The sequence below is a fragment of the Microcaecilia unicolor genome, chromosome 1 (assembly GCF_901765095.1).
Source record: "Microcaecilia unicolor chromosome 1, aMicUni1.1, whole genome shotgun sequence".
NCBI lineage: Eukaryota > Metazoa > Chordata > Amphibia > Gymnophiona > Siphonopidae > Microcaecilia > Microcaecilia unicolor.
Genome location: NC_044031.1, coordinates 295,625,274 through 295,643,102, shown reverse-complemented (window position 1 = coordinate 295,643,102; position 17,829 = coordinate 295,625,274). Strand labels below are relative to the sequence as shown.

At 44.5% G+C, this 17,829-nt stretch overlaps 1 protein-coding gene across 1 annotated transcript in view; it reads left to right on the top strand.

Annotated features, from left to right (window-relative positions):
• The window catches only part of LOC115476280 (cadherin-12-like), a 434,758-nt gene that overhangs the window by 248,691 nt on the left and 168,238 nt on the right, over positions 1-17,829 (top strand). The gene's annotated exons all lie outside the window — the stretch shown is intronic.

The window sequence follows — 17,829 nt, the reverse complement described above, 5'->3', positions numbered from 1 at the left end:
ATGGAAATGAATGAGAAATGGAGAGAGAAAAACATACATCCTTAAGATATGATTCTCGATTAGGAACAATGTCTTTTCTTCCTTATGTTATTTTCTATTTCCCCATCTGCTGTCTGTGTTGGGGTCCCAAACGCTGAACACCAACAGGCATCTGTTACAAAATTATACAGTTCATTAGGCAGAATGTTAAGAAATGTACAGAATGTACACGGGAGATGTTTTAGGTGCTCCTTAATGATGTAGGTCATGTTTAATTCTATCTGGGGAATATGTGGGGAAACTCTACTGCTGCTTTGAATGTTCAGAATATATTTCAGCATCCTACCGTGGCTTGAATTATTTTGCTGTCTTCTTTATCTGGTGCCTACATTCGCAGATGTTTCAACAGCATGACTTAGAGCAAGATCTGCACATTTGATTATATGGCAAAACATGCAGTGAGATGCCTATACTACCTTGATTCCTCGCCACCATGAGGCATATTATAGATCTGCTACAATCAAAGTCCACAAGATCTTTAAATATGTAACAATAACCCTAAGATATTTTAAGGTGATATATTAAATTTGGTAAACCACCCTGATATTTTTATTTATTTATTTAGATTTTGCTCACACATTTTTCAGTGTTAGCTCAAGGTGAGTTACATTCAGGTACACTGGATATTTCTCTGTCCCTGGAGGGCTCACGATCTAAGTTTGTATCTGAGGCAATGGAGGGTTAAGTGACTTGCCCAAGATCACAAGGAGCAGTGGTGGGATTTGAACTGGCCACCTCAGGATTGCAAGACTGGTGCTCTAACCACTAGGCCACTCCTCCACTGGCAATGGTCCATGTAGAATCTCAAATGGTAGCCACGTTCGATGTTCCACTGCAATAACCACTAGGCTACTCCTCCACTAGCAACATTCCGCTACTCCTCCACTGGCAACATTCCATTCCATGTAGAAGCCTAGAAGCCTGCCCTTGCAGATCAGCAATGCGGTCGCGCAGGCTTCTGTTTCTGTGAGTCTGACGTCCTGAATGTACATGCAGCCTGCACAGCCGCGTTGGTGATCTTCAAGGGCAGGCTTCTATATGGAATGTTGCTAGTGGAATAGCAACATTCCGTGTAGAATCTCAGATAGTAGCAACAGAATCTCAAATAATTTATTTGGATTTTGCTCACACCTTTTTCAGTAGTAGCTCAAGGTGAGTTACATTCAGGTACACTGGGTATTTTTCTGTCACAGGAGGGCTCACAATCTAAGTTTGTACCTGAGGCAATGGAGGGTTAAGTGACTTGCCCAAGATCACAAGGAGCAGCAGTGGGATTTGAACCGGCCACCTCTGGATTGCAAGACCTGCACTCTAAGTCTAATCCCTTGGCTATTCCCCCTCCACTCCAATTTAGGGGGCCTTTTTTTTTTTTAAAGGGTGCTAACTGTAGAGACAGTTCCCGGTATGTTCCTATACAATGTTATCACACAGATAAATACATTAGCATTCTGCCATGTGCTTGCAGGTAGCACAGAGACTTCCTACTTAGCTTGGATGCATTTGACACTTCTATGTAACTAATGGTGCGTGTCCACACCCATTTCCAACACATAGTCTGTCCATTTCCCACCCCATAATACAGTATGCTGTTAATGTTCAAATTATTGTATGCTATAATGCAATGCGGCAATATTTACAGCAATCATAGGGGGTTGTTTACTAAAGCTTAGCTCGAGCTTATCTGCAGCAGGGCCGATAGGAAAAAAATGGGCCCGGTTGCAGATAACTTGAGCTAAGCTTTAGTAAACAATCCCCATAGGCTAGCAGTTACTACACACTAACTTATGCACTGACTGCTTAGCACATTTTAGTAAAGGAGCATCATAATGTTCAGATTAAATCCATTTTTAATATGTAAATATTAGGATACAAAAGTCACAGCATCCGATAAGTTGGCCATTAAACCTACCATTCAAAATCCAGCAGTGCCGGGGATAACCTTGTTAGCACCATGGACTAAGAATTGGGTAATCAAGAGTTTTGTTTTTTTTTTTGTTACATTTGTACCCGCACTTTCCCACTCATGGCAGGCTCAATGCGGCTTACATGGGGCAATGGAGGGTTAAGTGACTTGCCCAGAGTCACAAGGAGCTGCCTGTGCCTGAAGTGGGAATCAAACTCAGTTCCTCAGGACCAAAGTCCACCACCCTAACCACTGGGCCACTCCTCCAACTGAAGCTTCTTGTACCTAGAGGAAATAATTTTATAAAATCTAGCTCTTGAGATACAGACTTGCAGCTAATTAATATAGTTTATTTTACCACAGGTCCATTTGCGCAGCGGGGCTTTGTTATTAATAGTGGGTGTTAACAGTGTTAGCATGGGCTTTTACAGTAGCAAATGTCAGTGACTCTAAATTCACCTAGCTGCTCTCTTGGGTAGGGAAATGCCTACTATACTGTAAATATGACTCAACTTCAGCTTGAATTTAGAAAGGCTTGTAGTCAATTGCAAATAAGAAAGGATAATGGCCAGTCAAGTTCATCTGAATGAAAGAGATCCATTCTCTGCTGCTGATTCCCAGGTGAGATCCCCAGATCTGTGTGGCTAATAATCGCTAATGGACCTGTCCTTCAAAAACTTGTTAAATCGTATTAACATGAAAGTAAACTGATGACCTTGACTTTACAATTTGAAAACAAATTCTACAGTTTAATTTTATTTTTACTGAGAAAATGTATTTTATCATTTATTTTTTTTTCAAATCTTTTACTACAGTTGAAGAACATTAAGGATTGCTGTAACGGGTCAGACCAAAATGTTATCAAGCACACCATCCTGTTTCTAACAGTGGGAAATTGAGGTCACAAAGACTTTGTAGGAGCCTAAAGAGAGATTCCACGCCGATTATCCATATGGGATAAGCAGTGGCGTAGCCAGACCTGAGATTTTGGGTGGGCCCAGAGCTAATATGGGTGGGCATGCACGGTCTATATGAGTATGAGTAGTGTCTCTTGGGATCCTACAAAATAATGCCTTAGAATTCACTTGATGATGGTTTTCTAAGTAGTCTGCCCAACAGCTGCCCTGCATCAGTATAACCACATACATACATAATGGAAAAATTGATATTTTTAAATATAATTACATTATCCCACAATCTCTCCACTGCAAAATGCTATACACAAACTTGTGCAAAAACACACTCGTACCCTTACTAAACCATAACAGCACTAATTCCAAGGACAGGATGAGCTACAACCTTATGCTTGAAAACACAGACCTGTAATTACACTAGGTTCTAAAACACCAATACACTACCTCGTGAAAAAAAAAAAAAGCAAAACAAAAAGGGCTGCAAATACTACACGCTAGAGAATACTGCACCTTGATTACACATGAAAAACACATGACACAACAGACATGACACAATGAACTAGAAATCAAAAAATATGAAGGCAAATACTGAACTGGAAAGTTAACTCAAGAAGTCAGACTTAGCATGCAGCAATACCAGAAAAATTGAAACTTACATGCAAAATATCACAGATGCACATTTCAAAAATCTGACATAATCCAATTAATAAATTCTGAATAAAATACTTTTTTCTACCTTTGTTGTCCGATCTATTCGCTTGGGTCCCAGTGTCTTCTGTTTTATGCAGTGTCTTCTTTCCATTTGATATTTTTTCTCTCACCATGTCCACCATTCTCCTGTGTCCTTATGTGTCCTGTCTACCATCTGTAGCCCTGTCCCTATACTTCCTCGAGTTTCAGTATCTGCCCTCAACATGTTCCAAACCAGCCCTTAAACTCAGCAGTTTCCCCTCCATCCATATCCAGCATTTCTCCTCACTCCCCTCCATCCATGTGCATCTACTTCCTGTCCCCTCCCCTCCATCCATGCGCATCTACTTCCTCTGTCTTCCCTCCTCTCCATCCATATCCAGCATTTCTCCTCTCTCCCTTCCCCTCCATCCATATGCATCTCCTTCCTTTATCTTTCCTTCCCTCCATCCTTGTCCAACATTTTTCCTCTCTTTCCTGCCCTCCACTCAATCCATGTCCAGCATTTCTGCTCTCTTCCCTCCCCTACATCCATGCGCATCTCCTCCCTGACTTTTCTCCCCTCCCTCCATCCATCCATCTGTCCAGCAACTCTCCATTCTCCCCTGCCATCTCCTCCATCCACCCATATCCAGCAAATGTCCTCTGTCCCCTGCATGTTCAGCAATTCTCCTCTCTCCCCTGCCCTCCCCTCCATCCATCCATCCATACCCAGCAAATTTCCTCTCTCCCCTTCCCCTCCATCCATCCATGTCCAGCAATTCTCCTCCTTCCCCTGCCCTCCCCTCCGTCCCGCAACTCTCCATTCTCCCCTGCCCCTCCTCCATCCATCTCCAGCAAATTTCCTTTCTCCCCTTTCCCCTCCATCCATCCCCAGCAATTATCCTCCTTCCCCTGTCCTCCGCTCCATCTAGCAACTCTCCATTCTCCCCTGTCCTTCCTCCATCCATCTCCAGCAAATTTCCTCTCTCCCCTTTCCCCTCCATCCATCCCCAGCAATTCTCCTCTCTCCCCTTTCCCTTCCATCCATCCCCAGCAATTCTCCTCCTTCCCCTGCCCTCCGCTCCCTCCGGCAACTCTCCATTCTTCCCTGCCCTCTCCTCCATCCATCTCCAGCAACTTTCCTCTCTCCCCTTTCCCCTCCATCAATCCCTGTTGTCCAGCAATTCTCCTCTCTCCCCAGCCCATCCTGTTTCTGCCCATCCCCTTCCCCCTTCTGTCCAGCGTCTCCCCCCCCCTCTCCCCCTTCGCAGCATCTCCCAGCCACCTGAAAGGACAAGCCACCTGAAAGGACAACGTGGATGAAGCAGCTCACAAGTTTGCTTGCTGTTTGCACTCCCGAAGTTGCAGCGACGAACGAGCGGGCAGGCAGCGGTAGGAAAAGCAACAAGGAGGTAGGTTCGACTCTGTTCTTCGCTTCACTGCCCTCTCAGCGTCCCGCCTGCCTGAAAGAAAATGACGTCAGAGGAAGGCGGGACGCAGAGGGCAAGCAGGGAAGCGAATGACGGAGCAGTCGACCTGTCTCCTTGTTGCTTTTACTACTGAAGCGCTGCCCGCCCGTTCATCGCTGCGACTTTGAGTAAAAAAGTCGCCGTTCCAGTCGTCGTCACTTGGGTGGGCCTGAGCCGAGATTGGGTGGGCCTGGGCCCATCCAGGCCCACCCGTAGCTACGCCCCTGTGGATAAGTAATGAATTTTGCCAAGTTCACCTTAATTAGGATTTTTATCCAGGAACTGGTCCAAATCATTTTGAAATCCAGCTACACCAACAGCATGTACTTCATCCTCTGGCAATGAATTCCAGAGCTTGCTTATGCATCGAGTGAAACTCATTTTCTCCAATTTGTTTTAAATGTACTACTTAGTAAATATGTTATTTTCCAGAGTCTTTGTACTTAAAAAAAATATTCTAATTTAGGAGCTCTTTTACCAAGCTGAGGTAAAAGGGACCCTGCAGTGGCATCTGTGTGTGGATTTGTCGCATGCCAAGGCTTCTTTAACCACAGTGAGTTTTCTTAAAAGGAAATGCCTGTGTAGTAAGTACAAACTTTGCCATATGACCATTTCCTGGAGGAGCACTTACCACCTTCTGTTTAGGAGGCGGTAAGGGTTCCCACACTAACCCGGGGGTAAACAGGCAGTGTGTGGCACTGCCCAATTACTGCCAGCGAAACCCCCGCCATAGCAATACAAAATATTTCCAGTCATGCCAGAAATAGCATGCAGTGGTGGCAGCACTACTGCCGGCTCCTGTGGTGGGCCGGTGGTAGTGCCTGATTGGTGTGCGCCAACGCCATGGTAGCTCTACCGTATCATTGTAAAAGGACTCCTATTCAAATTGGATAACAAGCTAATCAACATTGATAACTGGATGTTAACAACCAAATATCAACACTAATTGCCATTAATTAGAATTTATGCACAGAACTGTCTAATCGTATTCTGTAATGAGATGCACGTAAATTCTAAGTCACATAAATTCACATAGTTGAATAATGTGCAAGGCCATGGGTGGGTCATGGGCGTTTCTAAAATCGATGTGCGTTATTATAGAATACACTCAATCCGCACATAATTTAGACATCGGGACTTACACAAAGTTTTACTTGGCGTAACTGCCCATGACTAAATTTATTCGTGCAGAGCAGCACTCGGCATATTCTATATACCGCGAGGAAATTTAAGCGTAAAGTATTCCTAAATTAAGACATATTTTATAGAATATGCTTAGGCGAATTTCATTTTGGTGCCGATGTATGCATCATATATAGAATCATAGGCGCCGACTCCGTGGGTGCTGTGGGTGCTTGAGCACCCTCAATATTTTGAAACCTGCCCTCGTTGCCTTCCTGCTGCCCAGCTCTTAAAACTAATTTTACCCCGTATAAGAGGCTTGGGGAGGCTAAGCCTCCCCAGCCCGCCACTGCCCCGCCCCGCCCCCCGCCGTACCTTTAAATATTATAGTTTTGCTGGAGTCGCGGGCAGCCGGCATTGAAGACATCGGCAGGTTTACGCCGGTTCCAGCAGCCTTCCCTTCCCTCATTGCAAGTCGGATGATGGCTCCGCCCTCGTAGAAACAGGAAATACGTCAGAAGAGGGCGGAGCCATCATCCGACTTGCAACGAGGGAAGGGAAGGCTGCTGGAACCGGCGTAAGGCTGCCGATGTCTTCAATGCCGGCTGCCCGCGACTCCAGCAAAACTATAATATTTAAAGGTACGGCGGGGGGGCAGGAAGGTAACAGGGCAGACGGGAGAGGAGAGGAGGGTTGCTGGATGGAGGGAAGGGGAGAGGAGGGTTGCTGGACATGGTGGAAGAAGGGGAGAGGAGGGTTGCTGGATGGAGGGAAGGGGAGAGGAGGGTTGCTGGACATGGTGGAAGAAGGGGAGAGGAGAGGGCAGGGGAGAGGAGAGTTGCTGGATATGGGTAGATGGAGGGGAGGGTAGGGGGGAGAGGAGGGTTGCTGGACATGGAGGGGGAGGGAGGAGTGAGGAAGGAGATGAGATAACAGAAAAGGAAGAGAGTAGAAAAACTGCACATGGATGAAGAAAATAGGCAAAAGCTGGATCCACTGGACAGTCAAGTTTGCGGAGGACCCAGCTTTTACTTACGGATGTAGGACAAGAAATGAAGAAGAAAGGCGGAAAGTAAACAAATAAATGGAAAGGAAGCCCTGGAAACAGAGTTAAGAGGACAGATAGCAGCAGAATCGGATACTGGGCCAGCACAATCAGAAAAACAAAGTCACCAGACAACAAAGGTAGAAAAGATCATTTTATTTTCATTATAGTGTTTGGAATATGTCCACTTTGAGAATTAGGTGTTCAACATTAAAAGTTTATTTACTTATTTATGACATTTTATCCCACATTAAACATGAATTAGGATGTTTTGTGGCTCTACATGAGAATTGTGATATTATGATCCCTTGTTTCAATATTGTTGACGGTCTACATTTTCCGTATGGGTTGTATATTTGTGTATTAGGTTCTGCCCAGTGTAATATTTATGGTACAGTAAGGTTCAGAGTGTGTTTTTACACAAAGTTGTGCATAGTGTTTTGCAGTTGAGCGATTGTGGTTAGTATATGCTTTGAGCAACCACTTTATTCTTTGACATATGATACATAGCTAATATCTAAATTTAATAAAAGGTATTAATTGTGACATTTTTTTTTTTCTGTGTATGATCAGACAATTATGGATTTAAGCTCCACCCCTAACCCCGCCCCCTTTAGCCTCCCCAAACAGTTGGGCCACCGACCGCCTAGGAACGGCAGTGAAACAAGAAGAGTACAGCTGGCTCTGTCTTCAGCTTCTCCTTCCCTCTCAGCGTCCCGCCCTTGCATTAACAGGAAATGAGGGCGGGTCCACAGCTGAGCTGAGAGGGAAGGAGAAGCTGAAGACGGAGCCAGCTGTACTCTTCTTGTTTCACTGTCGTTCACTCGGGTAAAATTAGTTTTAACTAGTCAAGGCTTTTTGATTTCATATTTTGATGTCACATAAATCAGTTAAAACAAGCTGATAGTTTAATGCATTTTGAATTAAATGTGTTTTTTTTAGACAACAGTAAAATATTTACAAGGGTGTGAAGACTTTGCACGGCCCTGTATCCTCCACCCCTCTAACTGTCCTGACCTGAGGAAAGAGGTTTTGGCCTTTGAAAGCTAATTGAAAAATGTATTTAGTCCACTAAAATGATATATTTTCCATTTTTTGTTGTATTTGTATTTGTTAACCTATAGTATAGTGATTGAAATATGTCAGTTTTTGACATTTGCATCTCTTTATATTTGCACAGTATAGGGGGACTGAGGGGTGAGACTGTTCAGGGAAGACGTCCTGGTGCAGGTTGCAGGCAGCCTATGAGCGGTGCTGCCACTGCCCAGGTGAAGACTGCAGTAGACAGAATTTTAAGGTATTGGGGGGGGGGGGGGGAACGACGCACTGCTTGTAAAAAAAAAAAAAAAATTTCAGCACCCCCAATCATTTTGAAAAGTTGGCTCCTATGTATAGAATCTAGGGGTACTTTTACTAAGGTGTGCTGAAAAATGGACTGCAATAGTGTAGGCGTGGGTTTTGGGCACATGCAGATCCATTTTTCAGCACACCTATAAAAAATGCCTTTTTAAAATTTTTGACGAAAATGGATGTGTGTCAAAATCAAAATTGGCCCACGTCCATTTTGGGTCTGAGACCTTACCTCTGGCCATTGACTTAGCGGTAAGGTCTCATGTGTTAATCGGGCAGTAATGACCTACTCACGTAGAATGCCACTTGGTGTGTAGCGGATGTGCATCAGAAAACTTTTATTTTTCGGACGCACGTATTGGACGTGTGCCAAAAATGAAATTACCATAAGGGCCATGTGGTAGCCGGGCGGTAACTCCATTTTGGTGTGCATTGGGGTTGCGTAGGCGCCTACGCAGCTTAGTAAAAGGGCCCCCTAGTCTTTAATCCCTGAAAGGGCCCTGAGTGATTTGCAATTAAAAAAGCCAATATATACATTGGAAACAATAAAATAAAGTAAATAGCAGTAGTACACAATTTAACAATCATCTTGTAAGAAGTATTTCTGGAAAAGAAATGACTTTAAATGTTTTTGAAATGAAAGATAAGAAGATTGACATTTTAATATTTAAAGGCAAATGGAGAAACAAAAGGAGTTATCCAGAGCCTTTTTAAAATGAAGGCCCTTTAGTATAAGAAAAAATTAATAGGTTGCAGTCATAGAATCAAAATGTTCTATTAGATTGTGAGGTCCCAATCAGCATCACCAAATGTATCAATGTTTGCCAGAAAGAATTTGAAATATTAAACAAGCCACCTGATTTGGCTTTACCTCTTCCAACCCACTCATTATTTTATAGACCTTAATTATTATGGGGTAAAGGGTATGGATTTTGTATTCTGCCTTTCTGTGGTACAGCCAAATTGGTATACATTATATAATATACCGGTACTTTCTTTGTTCCTAGTGGGCTCACAATCTAAGGGGCCCTTTTACCAAACTCTCGTAAAAGGTGGCCTTAGCACATCCATTTTCCCCACATGGGTAAAATGGCCACTTTTTCTGTTTTTTGAATTAATGGCTATGCACTAATTTCCCATTAGTACATGGCTTTATTAGCGTGTGAGTCCCTACCGCCACCTATTTTGTAAGTGGTAAGGGCTCATGCGCTTATCACGTGCTAATCAGTTATCACATGGCAATGTGGCTGTGCTAACAGATTAGCGCAGAAGAAGTCACTCTCCACCCCTGACCTGTCCCCAGTGCTAAAAAAGTAAAGCTACTTTTTAGCACATGGGAAGCGTGCGCTGGCCACAAAATTACTGCGGAATGCCTGAATGCGCCCCTTGGTAAGGCCGCTTTTTTTTTTTTTTGCTGTGGTAAGTAGTGAAAGAGCACCTAAGTTTTGTACATGGGGTAATGGATGACTGAGTGACTTGCACAGAGTCATAAGGAGCTGCAGTAGGAGTTGAACCCAGTTCCCCAGGTTCTGCACTAACCATTAGGCTACCCGTATCCTCCTTCAGCTAACTCATCTGTAAGCTGAAGAGGCCTAACCTCTTTAGCCTTTACTCACGGGGGAATCGTTTCATTCACTTTATTATTTTGGTTGCTCTACTCTGTACCCTTTCTAACTCTACTATATTTCTTTGAGCTGTAGAATTGCACACAATACTCTAGGTATAGTCAACTGTGGAGCCATTCAGAGGCAATATGATATTCTCTGTTTTATTCCCCATTCCTTTCCCAGTAATTCCTAACATTCAGTTTGCTTTCCTGACTGCTGCTGCACACAGAACAGTCAACTTCAACACATTAAACACAAGGAACCCTAATTCCTGTTCCTGGGTAGTGACTCCTAATGGGGAACCTTGCATCATGTGACTGTAGTTTGGGTTGTTGTTCCGTGCATGCCTTACTGTGCACTTGTCTATGTTAAATTTCATCTGCCATTTGCATGCTCAGTCTTTCATTCTCACAAGTTCCTCTTGCAATGTTTCACAATTTTCTTGTGATTTAACAACTTTGAATAATTGCATATTGTCTGCAAATTTGATCACATTACTTGTTCCCATTTCCAGGTCATTTATAAATATGTTAAAAATAACAAACCAGTTTGTGTAAATTGTATTCTACAATGATGTTCAGTAATTTGCGTTGTGCTCTCTTGTTTGCCTACAAGACTTATTTTTTTACTTTGCAGGCTCGCTCTCAACCCTCTACTGTGAATGTCACATCCACCTGTGATCCTAAATTCCATCTGCTCCCATAGTGGGACAGAAGTGATGTCCTGGCTTGGTCCTAACTCTGCTGTCAATACTGTATTCACCCATGAGCTCAAGCTCTGCTCACTCCCAAATGGGATGGAAGTGACATCCTGGCTGGATCCTAATTCATTGCTGCCAATGCCACATTTACCCCTGATCTTAAGCCTCACCCACTCAATTAACAGGACAGAAGTGATGCCTTGGTAATTTGTATAAAGTGTATTCCAATGGCAGCATTCATGCTGAAATGGCTCACACCCTGGGCATGCACTGAAGCAGTAAGACTAATGAACAGGACGTGCTTCATGGATGTCTCATTGGGATAACTCCTGGAGCAACACTTATCACAGTGACCAGGTCTCTCCATCTGCTATGTCCATTCTTCATTATTTCTCTTATCGTTCTGCTCTGTGCTTTTAGTATGACCTTCAAGTCAACCCATGACATTCCGGTGCATTGAGGATATTATTAACTCCCTTGAGATCCTCTTTTGACCCTTGGCCCGAGCTTTCTTTATTTCATTTTGCTCTTCTTAATGGTAGATCACGAAAGAATAAAACCATATATTTCTATGATGCAATTTCTTATTGCCAATGTCTCTTTATTTATTGTTGAACCTCAAACTGATGTGTTTGCCTATCAAGAGCTGTTACTTGTTTGACTACCCCTAACAATGCCCTACATAGTCTTCTGGTCTATGTCCTTCCAGCATTTGATTCTGCTCTTTGGGAAACCCTCATTCAAACTTTGTCTGATGTTATAGTCATTTTTTTTCCAACTTGCTAATCTTTGGGAATCTAAAGTTTCACATCAGTAATCCTCAATCTCAAGACAATACTTTACCTTCCTTAACTCAGACTCATTTAGTATACATATTTTCCAATTCACGTTGCCGGACACACACTAAATCTAGTCCTCACCTCAACAATGAACCATTACTGCTTTACTAATTTCTCTACTTTTCCAATACCTTTATCAGACTGCTTTCTTATAACTTTTATTCTTAGGACTTCTGCACTGTTGCTTGAACAGTCATTCATTGTCACGAGGAATTTTGTTCAAATAAATCCATCCTCAATTTGATCACTATGTTCAGTTTCCCCCTGACTGCGGATCTTGTTCACTCCTAGATCAAATGTCTGCATGGAATAATATATACCATCTCAACCAGATTGCCCCATTACACTCCTCTAAATCTAACTGGTCACTTTAAACCTTGGTTTAATAATGGGTTATGTCTACTAAAAACTCAAACCAGGCACTCTGAGAAAGCCTGGAGAAAGCACAGGAACCCAGACTCCTTCAAACAGTATAAGGAAAGCTATGCTTTGTACCATGTAACGCTCAAATAACAATACAAGAAGTATACATTTTCAATATCCAATTCAGTTAGCAAACAAAAAAAATAAGATCTCACTTCATCGGGGAAAAAAGTCCCCATCTCTACATCACTACGCTACACTACATCCACTCTGGGTTTTTCCTTAACCTGTTCACAAGGAAAGATTCCAGCACTCTGGGAAACTATAATATCTGAAGGAAAGCTAACTATTACCATCATTGGGATATGAATATAGTAATTTTGTCACCACCCAATGAAGAGAGAAGCTATAATCTCAGAAATTCATGTCATGTAACTATCCAGATTATAATCGAAAGTGATCGCCGGCCATCTTCTAACACAAATCGGGAGATGACTGACGATTTCTTAAAAGCGGCGAAATCGGTATAATCAAAAGCGGCATTTTTTTACAGCATCGCCGGCAAAAGTTCAAGGGGGCATGTCGGTAGATTAGCGAAGGCGGGACATGGGCGGGCATGGGCGTGGCTACCAGATGGCCGGCTTTCGCCAATAATGGAAAAAAAAGCGGTGTTAAGCAGTATTTCACCGGCTTTACTTGGTCCTTTTATTTTTACGACCAAGCCTCAAAAAGGTGCCCCAAATGACCAGATGACCACTGGAGGGAATGGGGTATGACCTCCCCATACTCCCCCCCAGTGGTCACCAATCCCCTTCCAAACTAAAAAAATAAAAATAAAAACCTTTTTTGCCAGCCTGTATGCCAGCCTCAAATGCCGTACCCACCTCCATGACAGCAGAATGTGTTGTATCCTCCGACAGCCTTTCCCTGGTTGCGATGTGGCTCTCGGGTGAGTGTGACACCTTTTCTGTTAGGTGCCCTGCAGAGTCACATTAGCAATGCATTGTGGTGGGTGTAGGGTACTGGGCTCTACTCCCATGGTGCTTTTACCCCCTGCTAACTGGGTCAGAGTGTGCCCTGTTTTGTTTCCTGTTGTAGTCCATGTGGTAGTGGCCATTTTTGTAAGCCAGTTTTAGTTCCCTTTCCTGTGTTACCCACATTAGAGAACGTAGTTCTTACCTTGAATGGTGCTGAAAGAGGGCATTGTACACCATTGTGCCAGCTCTGACCTACTGCTAATCTTAGTACCAGGGGACTCTTTGCCAGTGGGGCACAACCTCTGATCTGCAGTTAACTGTGAGTAAACGTGGTTATTTCAAGAAAGGACTTTTTCAGAGAGATTAGTCTTCAGGTGTGAACTAGTGTGCCAAAGTTATACAGCAGCAATAAGTCCTAGAGGCTGTATGCAGGTCCCTGGAGCAATTTTAGTGGGTGCAGTACATTTGTGGGTAGTGGGTTTGGTGGGGGGGGGGTCGGGGTCTCAGCTCCCAAAGTAAGGGAGCTATGCACGTGGGAGCTTTTCTGAAGTCCACCGCAGTGACCCCTAGGGTGGCTGGTTGGTGTCCTGGCATGTCAGGGGGGGGCCAGTGCACTAAAAATGCTGGCTCCTCCCACGGCCAAATGCCTTGAATTTGGCCGGGGTTTGAGATGGCCGACATAACTTTCCATTATCGCTGAAAAACAAACCCGGCCATTTCAAACCCACGAACTCCACGGCATTTGGCCGGGCTAAACCGTATTATCGGAAAAAAAATGGCCAGCCATCTTTTTCGATAATACGGTTCCGGCCAGCTGTAGCCGGCGATCTATTTCGCCGGTGACGTTCGATTATGCCCCTCTATATCATCTAAACTGAGAGGAAAAGGGATACAGGATATCTAGGAGAGACTTGGAATTGAGTAAGCGACTATGGGGGTTATTTTAGAAGCTCTGTTCTTATTTTGAATATCTGAAAACTGGCATATAGATGTCCGTATTACATGGACGTCCAAATCCTGATTATATAAAGACAGGTTATGGATGCCTAATATTGCAAATGTCCACATGACAAGGTGTTTGGTCTGGGCATGTTTTGGGCAGGACTAGAGATGGGCTAAAATATGGATGACCCAACTCTGATCACAAAAGGGGAAGGAACATTCATGTCTGAAAAGATGGATGTTGTTATTTAGACCTGGTACTTGATATGTCCAGGTTACAGAAAGATCTTCTGATTTGAGTGGTTGTCCCCTAAAGGGATTAAGGCATGACACTTCCTGAATCCCCCAGTGGTTAATCCCCACTTTGACGCTAAGCAAAAATGTGGTATCAATATATATAAACGGCGAGTGACCGTACTCACTGCAAATGCGCAGTAGAGACTTCCCTCTCTGTCCCGCCCCCGCGTCAATACGTGATGATGGGGGGGGGTGGGACAGAGAGGGAAACTGCGCCGCCAACGTTGCTACCGCTCCCCCCCCCACTCGGAGTCGCCGCCGCCACCCCTCCACCTGGTCCGGGCCCTCTCTTCACTTCTGAACTTACAGATCCATTCGCCGAACGCAGCAACGCACATCAGCTGAGCTGCAGTGAGCCCTTCCTTCTTTGCCTGTGGCCCCGCCCTCCTGTGACGTAACGTCAGCGAGGGCGGGACACACACAGGCAGAGAAGGAAGGGGCAGCTCAGCTGATGTGCGTTGCTGCGTTCGGCGAATGGATCTGTAAGTTCAGAAGTGAAGAGAGGGCCCGGACCAGGTGGAGGGGTGGCGGTGGCGACGACTTCGAGGGGGGGGGAGCGGTGGTGACTTCGCGGGGGGGAGGGGAGCGGTGGTGACCGTGGGGGGAGGAAAACCTCTATACCAGCCCGTTTTTACGGGCTCAACGGCTAGTATTAAGTCATAAAATACAATCCAGTCCAATTCTATTCTGTCCTTCCTCTCCCCAAAATGTGAAACTGGAAGGGATACTAGGCTCCTTGACAGCTTCAGGTACTACAGACATTATTAACAGAGCAATATACAAGTCTGAGGAGTAGATTAATGGTTGGTGCAGTGGACTAAGTAAGAATCAAGAGGCCCAGGTTGAAATCCCACTTCAGTTCTGGTTTTTTTTTTTATTGTGAGCCCTCCAGGGACAGAAAAATGCCTACTCTACCTGAATATGTAAAACACCTGTAAGCCTGAAGGTTATTGAAGTGTATATTCAGGTAAAGTAGATATTTTTCTGTTCCTTGAGGGCTCACAATTTAGAAAAAAAAATCACAAACAGCTGAAGTAGAGTTTGAACCTGGGTCCCTTGCTTCTCAACTCACTACTTCAACCATTAGACTATCCCTGTGCGCTGCATGGGCCTTTTTCTGTCCGTTTTATCAGACGGATGTTCCTGTCCGTGCCCCTTATTTTCCCCGTTCATAATTTGGATGCTTTGGATGTTCATGCTGGATGCTTATAGCACATGAGCATCCACCTCACATATGTTTTAGAACAGGCTGTATCATTTTCTAAAATGCCTGTGAGATAGACATCCATTTGTGACATACTGACTGGCCATCCATATTCTGAGCTGGATGTCCTTTCTAAAATTCCATGCCACAATATACCACCTACTAAATGTCGGAAATATGCTGGAGTTGGAAATGTGTGAAGCAACTCCAAGGAGACAAAGGTGGACAAAGCCATGGGACCGGACGGGATCCACCCCAGAATACTGAGGGAGCTCAGAGAGGTTCTGGTGGGTCCTCTTAAAGATTTGTTTAATAAATCCTTGGAGACGGGAGAGGTTCCGAGGGATTGGAGAACGGCGGAGGTGGTCCCTCTTCACAAAAGTGGTGATAGGAAAGAAGCTGGAAACTACAGGCCGGTAAGCCTCACTTCGGTTATTGGAAAAGTAATGGAAACGATGCTGAAGGAAAGGATAGTGAATTTCCTAGAAGCCAATAAGTTGCAAGATCCAAGACAACATGGTTTCACCAAAGGGAAATCGTGCCAAACGAATCTCATTGAATTCTTTGACTGGGTGACAGGAGAATTAAATCAAGGACGTGCTATGGACATAATCTACTTAGATTTCAGCAAGGCTTTTGACACGGTTCCCCACAGGAGGCTCTTGAATAAACTAGATGGGCTGAAGATAGGACCCGAAGTGGTAAACTGGATTAGGAACTGGTTGACGGGCAGACGCCAGAGGGTGGTGGTGAATGGAGTTCGCTCGGAGGAGGGAAAGGTGTGTAGTGGAGTGCCTCAGGGATCGGTGCTGGGGCCAATTCTGTTCAATATATTTGTGAGTGACATTACCGAAGGGTTACAAGGTAAAGTTTGCCTTTTTGCAGATGACACCAAGATTTGCAACAGAGTGGACACCCCGGAGGGAGTGGAAAACATGAAAAAAGATCTGAAGAAGCTGGAAGAATGGTCTAACGTTTTGCAATTAAAATTCAATGCGAAGAAATGCAAAGTGATGCACTTAGGGAGTAGAAATCCAAGGGAGACGTATGTGTTAGGCGGGGAGAGTCTGATAGGCACGGACGGGGAGAGGGATCTTGGGGTGATAGTATCTGAGGACCTGAAGGCGACGAAACAGTGCGACAAGGCGGTGGCTGTAGCTAGAAGATTGCTAGGCTGTATAGAGAGAGGTGTGACCAGCAGAAAAAAAGGAGGTTTTAATGCCCCTGTATAAGACGTTGGTGAGGCCCCACCTGGAGTATTGTGTTCAGTTTTGGAGGCCGTACCTTGCGAAGGATGTTAAAAAAATGGAAGCGGTGCAAAGAAAAGCTACGAGAATGGTATGGGATTTGTGTTCCAAGACGTATGAAGAGAGACTTGCTGACCTGAACATGTATGCCCTGGAGGAAAGGAGGAACAGGGGTGATATGATACAGACGTTCAAATATTTGAAAGGTATTAATCCGCAAACGAATCTTTTCCGGAGATGGGAAGGCGGTAAAACAAGAGGACATGAAATGAGATTGAAGGGGGGCAGACTCAGGAAAGATGTCAGGAAGTATTTTTTCACGGAGAGGGTGGTGGATGCTTGGAATGCCCTGGTGGTGGAGATAAAAACGGTAACGGAATTCAAACATGTGTGGGATATGCATAAAGGAATCCTGTGCAGAAGGAATGGATCCTCAGAACCTTAGCTAAAATTGGGTGGCAGAGCAGGTGGGGGGAAGAGGGGTTGGTGGTTGGGAGGTGTGGATAGTGGAGGGCAGACTTATAAGGTCTGTGCCAGAGCCGGTGATGGTAGACGGGACTGGTGGTTGGGAGGCGGGGAATACTGCTGGGCAGACTTATACGGTCTGTGCCCTGAAAAAGACAGGTACAAATCAAGGTAAGGTATACACATATGAGTTTATCTTGGGCAGACTGGATGGACCGTGTAGGTCTTTTTCTGCCGTCATCTACTATGTTACTATGAGACTATTGGGCTCATTTTCGAAAGAGAAGGATGTCCATCTTTCGACATAAATCGGAAGATGGGCATCCTTCTCACAGGGTCGTCCAAATCAGTATAATTGAAAGCCGATTTTGGATGTCCACAACTGCTTTCTGTCGCATGGACGGCCAAAGTTCAAGGGGGCGTATCAGAGGTGTAACGAAGGCAGGACTTGGGCGTGCCTAACACTAGGATGTCCTCGACCCATAATCGAAAGAAACAAGGTCGTCCATGACGAACACTTGGACGACTTTACCTGGTCGTGTTTTTCTTATGACCGTGGCACAAAAAGGTGCCCAAAATGACCAGATGACCACTGGAGAGAATTGGGGATGGCCTCCCCATACTCCTTCAGTGGTCACTAACCCCCCCACCTCCCACCCTCAAAAAAACATCTT